The sequence below is a fragment of the Pinus tabuliformis genome, chromosome 6 (assembly GCF_031772625.1).
Source record: "Pinus tabuliformis cultivar Carrire ecotype Pingquan chromosome 6, CPIR1, whole genome shotgun sequence".
In the NCBI taxonomy this organism is placed as follows: Eukaryota; Viridiplantae; Streptophyta; class Pinopsida; order Pinales; family Pinaceae; genus Pinus; species Pinus tabuliformis.
The window spans coordinates 1,666,192,541-1,666,203,072 of record NC_142292.1 but is presented as its reverse complement, the minus strand read 5'-3'; positions in this window follow the sequence as shown (position 1 = coordinate 1,666,203,072).

Here is a 10,532-nt window from a genome sequence, read left to right as displayed (position 1 = left end):
ACGTACCTTTTGTGTGTTTTGCACATTATTGAGATCGAAGAATTGCTCCATCTGTAATATCCATGTGGCGGGATCCTTGCCATCAAACTTCCTCATATCAATTTTTGGAATATGGTGAATCTTCGATCCAACATTAGCGTCTATGGAATCATGATTAACATTTCTTTTGTTCTCATCATGAGTTTCCTTTACTACCTTTTCACCATTAGTAAGTATTTCTTGTAGAAAATTTGTCAAATATGTCTTCAAATCTGCCATGTCTGTCTTCAAATTTGTGTTCAAATCTATCTTCAAATTGTCCATCTTAGCTTCCATGCCATTCATCTTAGCTTCCACGCCATTTATCTTAGCTTCTGTTAACTTTTGTGAGCGTGACATTTGTTGCACTTGTTCTTGTAATTTTGATATATCATGTAGCATTTCTTCCTCTTCTTCATGAGTCATGCTAGAGCTTTCAGGGTCCTTACTAGGTGTTTGCATTTTCTTTCCTCGGGGCATCAGTTACCGATAATAATGCTCTACTATGCCCTTTGAATTCCTTCAAAATAAATTTTCAAACCAAGCTTAAGCAAAAATTAAAAAAAATCTACACACCTTTTTTCACTTTGTAGGAGCTCGATATTGCCTCTGATGTATCTCTGTACTTTCCAATCATCTAGTTTTGAATTTGTGATCTGTAGTAGCTCTCTGTGTCTTCTTTCCAATGCCACAAGTCTGACCCAAATTGGATTATCCAAGGAAGAGTTATGCGAAATCTCCCACAGTGACTTGATTATAGACTAGTTCGGTAGAGCGAACTTGTACGACATGCCACGAGTCACTGTTTCGACCTTTGGATCTAAAAAATGCATTCAAGAAACTACAGTCCGTCCTCTTTCTGTACCTTCTTACGAAATTTCAATCCGATCCCCAGAGAGAAAGTTATGACGATTTTCCCCAGGTCACCTGTTTGGAATGTAATTCAGGAGTCTGCAAAAAGACCAACTTCCTCAGATCATATCTCCGCAAATACAGTGCGAAAAGCTCTGAAATTCGGACCTGAGGTTCAGAGCGATTTCTTCTCAAATGGAATTTTTTTGCAACTTCTGAAACGTCGCAGAAAAAAGGTTATAGCAAAAATTCCACGATGACCTGTTTGGAGCAGCGAAATCCTAGAATCCAAGGCTCTGATACCAAATGTTATAAAACCAGCTCAAGAAAAGATAGAAAATATAAATCAACGCCTTAGAATTCAGCCTCTTCGAGGGGGCAACCTCCTTTACATTACATAAATGAACAATTCTTGGATGATTCAAATGACAAAACCTCCTTTCTATATATAGGAGTCTAAGGAGTCACAATATAATCCAGCCGACCTAACAATAATAATATAAAGCCACAAAAATAACAATAGAGGGATTCTATGGGGCACAATAATAACAATATGGGGGCAATAGGGGCACAAAAATATTAATAAGGGGTATAACTGCAATAGTAATGGGGTAATCACTAGTATTATAGGGATCCAACAAGTTGCATGCTTCACCTCTCTGCAACGGAAGCCTTTCTCTTCTTTCGCCTTTGTATTTTATAAAGAGGATTGTGCATAGACACTTATTTATTTTTGAGACAGAAGAGGGATCCTGACTTATTGAGAGTAGGAGAGGTTGTTCCTTCAGAGAAGCATGTAACGCCAAAGCATGAGATGATGTTTTGTTGGAGGAAGCTGATGACCTCCTAGTCGTTCACTTGCTTGTGAGGAACTGCTTCTGTCCACTACGTAAAGTAATTAGTTGTTGTTAGAATGTACTGGTGTTATTTTGACGAGTGTGGGAAAATCTCTCTGATGATGTCAAAGCCCCATTGTTGGAATGGTTTAGTCACTACAACAGGGTGCAGTGGGGTTGCTGACCTTTGTGTTCTGTCAGCGCATCGCTGACAGACCGGGGACTTGCGAGCATAAGCGTGTGCATCCTTGAATAGTAGAAACCGACTTGCATAACTTTGTGCACAATGGTATTTCCTGCGAAGTGACCCTCGACTGGTCCATCATGCATGTCTTGCAAAACCTTCTCTGATTCATGTGCCTCCAGGTACCTGAGCAGTATTTCGTTATTGTGCTTTCTATAAAGCACTTCGTGCACCAACTGATAAGCTAAATATTTGAGATGCAATGCCCTCTTCTGTGTGATGGAAAAGTGAGAGGGTATGGTGCCTTGCTCAAGGTACTAGTGCACATCTACGTACCAAGAGTTTCCATTTATAGTGGGTGGTGCTCGCACTACATCATACATTTCAATTTCCTGCTCCCAACCGACGAGCTCTTATTCCTCCTATGCGTGTACTGCCTCAGCTGTGAGTCTGTAGAGACCATGACCTTTGATAGTGTGAACTAGCTTGATGTCAAGATCATATTCTTGCAAGCCTGTCATCCAATTCGCACATCATTCACCCAACTCTTGCTATACAAGCTATGAGTGGACTGCTGGGTGAGGCACATAGACTCTGTAATGGTTTTTCAACAAGTAGGGTCTGAAGTGTTTCACCACCTTGTATACTACATATTTTTGTTTGTCAACGACGAGGTAGTTGAGTTTGGTCCCTACATGCTTGCTCACATGAAGAAGATGGGACGTTCATTGTTCATTTTATCCTTCTAAGTGAGTACTGCAACGAGCGAGTTGTCGGAGGCGAAGGTGTATAGCAGGAAGTCTTTGTTGAAATCTGGGTTGTAGAGTGCAGACGCTTTTGCAATAGCCTGCTTGATACAGGTGAATGCGTACTTTTCCCTCTTGCCCTAGCTATAAACTGCATCCTTCTTGATCATGGCTTGCATTGGTTTTACTATTTGCACATAGTCCAAGATGAACTTCTAGAGAAAGTTTATCTTTCCCAAGAAGGACTGCATCACTTTCTTGTTGGCTGGGTGAGGGATCTGTGTAATAGTCTGGACCCAGTCCGGATCAACCTTGATCTCGCTTTTGGCAACGATGTGCCCAAGGAGGTTCCCCTCAGACACTGCAAATATGCTTTTTTTGGGATTCAAGGAAATTCTGTATTTTCGACATCGCCCAAATTTTTTCTTCAGATGGCATATGTGATCTTCCCGTTTTCTTGAAAACACAGTCACATCATCGAGGTACACCACTACACTCTATTTGATGAGTCCGTGGAAGGTGATGTCCATGGCGTGCTGAAAGGTTACGCCTGCATTCACAAGCCCAAACAAAATTTGTCTGTATGCGAACGTACCCCACTTGGTACGAAAGGTAGTTTTGAGTCTATCAGGTTCCACTACTAGACCCTAATTATATCCTAAAAACCCGCCGAGTAGAGAAAACATCTGTGCCCCAGATACTTTTTGCAGAATGTAATCCATAGACAGCATGGGGTAGTTTCATTTGTCCGAGGCGCATTCAAGTTCTAGAAATCAACACACAAGCGGACTTCTCTGGACTTCTTACATATAGGAACAATATTTGAAACCCAAGTAGAATGACAAACTCTGTATATGATTCGTGCATCCAACAGCTTGGTGAGCTCTTTCCATACGAGGGAAGTGACAAATTTACTTTCCTCGGCTTCTGCTGATATGGCTTGACCCCTTCTTTGATCAGAATGATGTGTTTGATTATTCATGTGTTGTAATTTTTCAGACCATCATATGTCCATGTGAACACATCCTGATACTATTTGAACAAGCGGACAAAGGCTTGCCGCTCTCGCCATGTGAAACGTGTACCAAGATTGACGAACTTCGGATCTTGTTCTGTTCCCAAGTTAATTAGTTCGTGCATCATGGTAGAGCTATGGGTTTTGCTATTCCTTGGCCCCTGGGAGCATTCTTGCAAGTCCAAGTTTTTCCAATGATACCACACCTTTGGGGATGAGGTGGCCTTTCTTGATGATGTGGTATTTCTTGATATGATTACATTCTTGAAGGTATCAGCATTGGCCATGAAATGCAGTATCTATTGATTATCATCAAATATGCGTAAATTAGTTATTTTATTCGGGATAGATGGTCTATACAAAATTTCAACAGTAAATCTATCCCTAAGAGGTGACATTCTAGAAGTTGTGTTTGCCAAAGCATTGGCAGTTGCATTACACGTTTTTGGTACAACGATGATATTAAATGCTTGGAAGTTAGAGATCAGTCGCCATACCTCTTGTTGGTAACTTTTAAGATGAGGTGATAAACAACAAATGGTGTTACGTACCTGTCGTACCACTATTTCCAAATCACCTACCAATTTGAGCGTGACCATGTTGATGCTAATGGATTTTTTCAAGCCCAACACGACTGCTTCGTATTCAGCGATGTTGTTCATGCACTCGAACTCCAAGCAGCGAAATCAAATGTTTCATGTTGTTTGGGTCGATCAAGACACACTTAGCTCCTAAGCCATCCTGTGTCCTTGATCCATCGAAGTACATGGTCCACAACTCATCTATAAACGGACCGTCCAACGTGCTTGCACTACTGCTACTGATATCGCTACTGCTACTATTGTTACAATGTACTGTACATGTTTCATTTCCATCAGTTGGGCAAGGAAGGAGACCCAATTGCGTGCCTGGTGGGGTTGGAGCTGGCCGTGCAAGATAAGCCCCAACATTGTTTCCAAGAGGCAGTTTCCGAAAATGAGTTCTGTGGAGGCCAATGGTTCATTTTCACCATTGATGGGAGTGACATTCTGCCTCATATATCTCTCGAATAACACCTAGATTTGAATTTTTTTCCCTTGTAGAAAAGCCACATTTGTGACTAGTCTGTAGCAAAGTATCCGTTCAACTTGCTGGACCAGTCTCTGCTGAGTAATAAGCCATACGCTTCCGGTATGCCCATAACAACAATGTTTATACACTGGTGAACTTGATCGTCATGAGATAGTCGAATGATCACATCCCGAAATTCACTAATGGCTAGTACAGATGTCCAATAAAGTTGGATGATCTGCGTGGATGTCTTGCTCCATTGTGCATTGATCCTTTTTGCAATGGAGAGCAACGTGATGTTGGCTGTCGTGCCAGAATCAACCAAACAGTTGTGAAAATTACAGTTAAATATTTCGAATGAAAGTAGGAACTGAGGGAAAACAAAGTTTGCTTCTTCCATCTGGAGTGTGTTTAGCACAGTTGAAAGTGATCTGGGAGGTGTGCTTGCTCCCTTGCTGGTAGATGTTGTGCTGTCCATTGATGTTTGCCCCAGTGCACGCAGTAGGATGTCTCGCTGACTTTGGATCTTAGCCAACTCGAACAAACTGGTGTTTGTGTGAGTTTTCTTCATGTCTTTCACAATGTTGTAATCCAGAGGGGGTAGACTCATCGAGGTGTCCAGGGTAAGACTAGTATTCGTGTTGTGTGGCAGAGTGTTCTGCAATTTGCTGCTCATGGATGTACTCTTGTTCGGCGCTGTCTTCCTGGGCTTGCCTTGCATTTTTTTCTTTTAGACGACTAGTGGATCAGCCTTCCTCAATAGTGCAAGCTTTTGTTTCACTTCCCAAAGTGTAGTGGGAGCCCCCTTATTTCTAATATTGTAATGGTTATTTTTGGAGATGTTTCTCTGTGTTTGTCTTCTATGATGCTTACGAGCACTAATACATGTTTACCACATGCTTAGAGCTTGATGCCTCATCAGACGCAACGTCTTCGTCATTATATGTATCTCCCAACGGTCCCTATGCGTTGCTCGCTATGTCAAGTGCGTGGTTGCATACTGAGCCTGCAACTCCTAGTCCGAACATGACCCTTTCGAGTGAAACAATGTAAAATTTGAAACAGGAACTATAAACTCAAAACGGGAACTCTGGCCAAAAAAACATCAAAAACAGTGCTAAAAACGAAAAGTGTGTATACTGAAACGATGTTTTTATTTTTTAGGCGTCAATTTTGAACATGTTTTAAAAATGGCAGTGACTATGAAATTTACTATGAAATTTTCGTGCAAAATATAGCTTCAAAACAAAAGTGATGATACTGAAACAATGATTTTTTTTTTTAGGGTCAATTTTCAAAATTTTTAAAAAATGCTAGTAAAACCAAATTTTTATGTGTCAAACAAAGTTGTTTATGAGGAAAAACACACTAATGTTTTTGGTAGAATATCATTTTTCTTTCCTAAGTATAAATTCAACATGTTTTCAACCATAACATGCTAGATACAAAAAAAAATTGATTTTTTTTCAACTATAAAATTAAAAAATCATGACATTATGAACAAATTACATCACTAAATGAATTCAAAAGTCATTATTTGTATATTGAATAAAACATACATTATATCTCTAATTTAATATTGCATTGTAGATGTTTAAACAATAAAATTTATCATAATTAAGACATATAATCCAACAACATAAAAATGCCTCATAACTTCTCATTTAACACCATATGGAAAACATTAATTTTATTTGAAGATACGATGCATACATCAGTTATATAAACTGTATTAAACAATTATTCAAAATCACTCATATTTTCTTGCACACCATCAGAATTCACATCTTCAGATGAGTCACTGGATGCTGACAAAGATGTTCCATATTCTTCTCTTTCATCAACTAGTGCCCCATCTGAGTCCACATGCATGCCCAACATTTCAGGGTTCAAAATTCTTCTAGATCTATGACTGGTTTCAGCAGACTCCCATGTCAACACTGTTCTTTCTGGTAACAACCTTTTCAGAATCTCTATCATCTTGAAGCGAAGAGTTCCTCTTTTTGTTAAATTGAAGTCATAAACAAGTATGTCAACATCAAACAATTTTAATATGTATGTGCGGCGATGATTTATATTTGTACCCTTTTTTTTTTCTCTTTCCGCCATTTTTTTTTGTGAACTACCATCTTTGGATTATACACACCATTGAATGGGTGTGTATTTGTGACATACCAATGTACTTCAACACTTGTAACATCCTCATTTTATGTAAAGACTTTTATAACTTTAGCAACCCAAAATGGATAGCCATTGGGATCTCCATCTGCTAGCACTGCAATCATGCAACCCTCCTTAATATCCTGTACTGAACCCCTATAAAGGTCTTCCATGGCTTCACGTTGTGCACGAAATCTTTTGGAACCAATACACATCTCTCTTTTCGCTGCCTGTGAAGAATTAATAATACCTTGAGATTGTTGCTGTTCAACAATGTTTACTTCCTCATGTTCATTCGACACATTTTGTGGCCAAACAAATGGATTTTTCAAAGGTATATCTTCATTTGTTGTTTTTGAAATGATATCACTTTGATTATTGAAAAATGATTCCCACCAAACTGAATCAGCAATGTCAAAGTACTCATATGTATATCTAATACATTTTTAATTTCTTCCAGGGAATCAGAATAATTTATATCTCTATTCTGTCTGCGTGCATTCTGAACTTCACCAATTGATTGTAATGACAATATTTTTTATGCAAATATTGGATGATCTGGAATGACCTTCAAAAATTGCAAACCTGATGACAGTGCCCATTATGTAGTAGTTGAATAATTCTTGCCTCATATTAGTGTTTTCCCATCAATTTTTTTGATACGAAATTGATGTTGGAAGCTAATGTCATTAAGTTGTTCAATGCATTTCCCCTCACCATATGATCCCAGAATAAACCTTCGCATGTCAACAGTTTCTTCCAACACATCAAAAGTAGGCTCTGGCATGTATGATTTCTTAATACATTCAATTAGTGATGGCAAGCTCCCAATTTCCTTCCTCCTCAATGTGACTGAAAAACGACTGAAAATCTGATCAATATGATCATGAGTGTGCCCAACAAGAAGGAAACCAACCTTTACCTTTTGAAAAATTCTCAATTCAACAAGCATGTTTAGATATCCAAAAACAACCTGATTTTTGTTTTCATGGCAAGTGTTGTCCAATTGTAGATACAAAACTTCAGGAAGATTACCAGACCAATGAGAAATCACATCATGAATTATGGTTATGGTCAGACTTGCATCATTATGAATATTTGGAGCTATGAAGTACACCCTTGGCAACATTTTCCCAATTGAAGGCCATACAACCAATCAAGTGAAACTGAATAAAATTTTCCTCTTGTAAATTTTTGGGTGTGCGAACAAAATGTGGTAAAAGTGTTTTCTTCTGGTCCATACCATCAATTATCAAGCCCAAATATTTATTCAGATTATCATAACACTTCTTTCGATGCTTGTACAACTTCTTCCTTTCGTTTGTTTGTTGTTCTCGATGCTCCTGAAGTTCTTTGACAATTAAATCTACACAACATAAAAGAAATTCATTAAGAAATATGTTTTCACAGTTGATCACTGTACAATTTTAAAAGTTAAAGTTATGAATGCTTACCTCTTTTTGAGCCTTCACATTTTTCCCTTTTTTATTTAAGAGAAGCACATGTACTGCAAATCCCCATCCTCATCTTCTTAGGAATACAGACATTGTTGAATTCTTTCTTCCATACCTTCACAAAATATTGACATGTAATAAATCGACCATGTCCCTCAGCACCTTCTGCATATTCTTTGTATAAGTTGTAGATTTCTCATCTTGAAAAATTGTCTGGAATATTTATTGTCTCTCTATTTGGCATACACTCTCCATGCTTTGAAAAGAAATCTTTCATCCATGACATTGCAGTATTTGATAATGGCCCAAACTATCTTTTATGGCGTACTTCTGAATAAAATGTAGGATCCTTTTCCAAATTTTCTTGAATTCTCGAGAGACAAAAATTCTCAATCGAATGAAATATTTTGAAAGCTTTTCTACACATAAATAAATTCCTAATATGATAATCATAACTTGACAATGTAGATTGCATGCACCCAACTAAATATGAATTTTGCATGCTTTTATTCATTGACAAATATCTCTTCCTGCTTTCTAATGCAAATGTGAAATCCATATGTTTCAAGCAATTTTTTTGGCAACATTCACTTGAAATGAGAGCGTTGATAGAACTTCTTCTCGTCAGAGATTCTGCTCTACTCCTTGTATAACTAGAATAGCTTGCATTGATATGAAAAGGTCTGCTCCTACTCTTTGATACAATATTTCTTAGCAACATCTCCATCATTGGATCATCATTTGTATAAGGATTTTCATCATCATTAAGAGGAATGTTATCCACACTATGATCAGCTCTACTTTTCAAATATTGACTTGGAGGATATCTTCATCTTCCCCTTCTTCAGTGCTACTGTCATAGTCCTTAGAATACAGACTAAATGGAAAATTTGACTTGATGTTTAATGGATATTCTTCCTCATGTGCATTGTCAATGTTACTCTCATAGTCCATAGAATTAGGACTATGTCGAAAATGTGACTGTTTACTTATTGAAGATGCTACATCCTGTCCTTTGTCACTGCTACCTTCATACTCATTAGAATTAGAACTAAGTGCATCATCCTGTCCTTCATCACTGCTGCTCTCATAGTCCTTAGAATTAGGACTAAGAGGACACTGTGACACTCCATTCTTTCAAAATTCATCATCACGCTCTTCATAACTGTGCTCTCATAGTCCTTAGAATTAGGACTAAGTGGACACTGAGACACTCCAATATTTTGAAATTCATCATCCTGCTCTTCATCACTGCTGCTCTCATAGTCCTTATAATTAAGACTAATTGGACACTGTGACACTCCATACTTTTGAAATTCATCATCATGCTCTTCATCACTGCTGCTCTCATAGTCCTTAGAATTAGGACTAAGTGGACACTTTGACACTCCATTCTTTTGAAATTCGTTATCACGCTCTTCATCACTGCTGCTCTCATAGTCTTTAGAATTAGGACTAAGTGGACACCGTGACACTCCATTCTTTTGAAATTCACCATCATGCTCTTCAAAACTGTTGCTCTCATAGTCCTTAGAATTAGGACTTAGTGGACACCGTGACACTCCATTCTTTTGAACTTCACCATCATGCTCTTCAAAACTGCTACTCTCATAGTCCTCAAAATTAGGACTAAGTGGACATCGTGACACTCCATTCTTTTGAACTTCACCATCATGCTCTTCATCACCGCTGCTTTCATAGTCCTTAAAATTAGGACTAAGTGGAACCTGTGACTCTTTATTTATTTGAAATTCTCCATCCCCTCTTTCATCAGTGCTACTCTCATAGTCCTTAGAATCAGGACTAAGTGGAAGAATTGACTTTCTATTCATAGTGGAAGAATTCCCGCTATATTCATCAATATGAATAGAGTTGTTACACGATGAAGATGTTGATGGTGTATAAATCGAAACTTCACTATCAGAACAATCCATCCCTTTTAAATAGAAGATGTTAAATGATACAAATTGAGAGTCTCCTAAGGATATTATATAGCTTAAAGAATGAAATTTTCCCTCCAAAAAGTTTCACGAAAATATTTCCCTTCAAAAATTTTCACGAAAATATTTCCCTCCAAAAAGTTTGTTAGAGTTATTTACCTTCATTATTTTATTCTACAATTTATTGAAAAATGTAAACTAATTTTTTTTACGAAATAAATCACTAAAATTAAAATTGTAAACTACAACTTCTACATTAATTATTTTAATAGTTAAA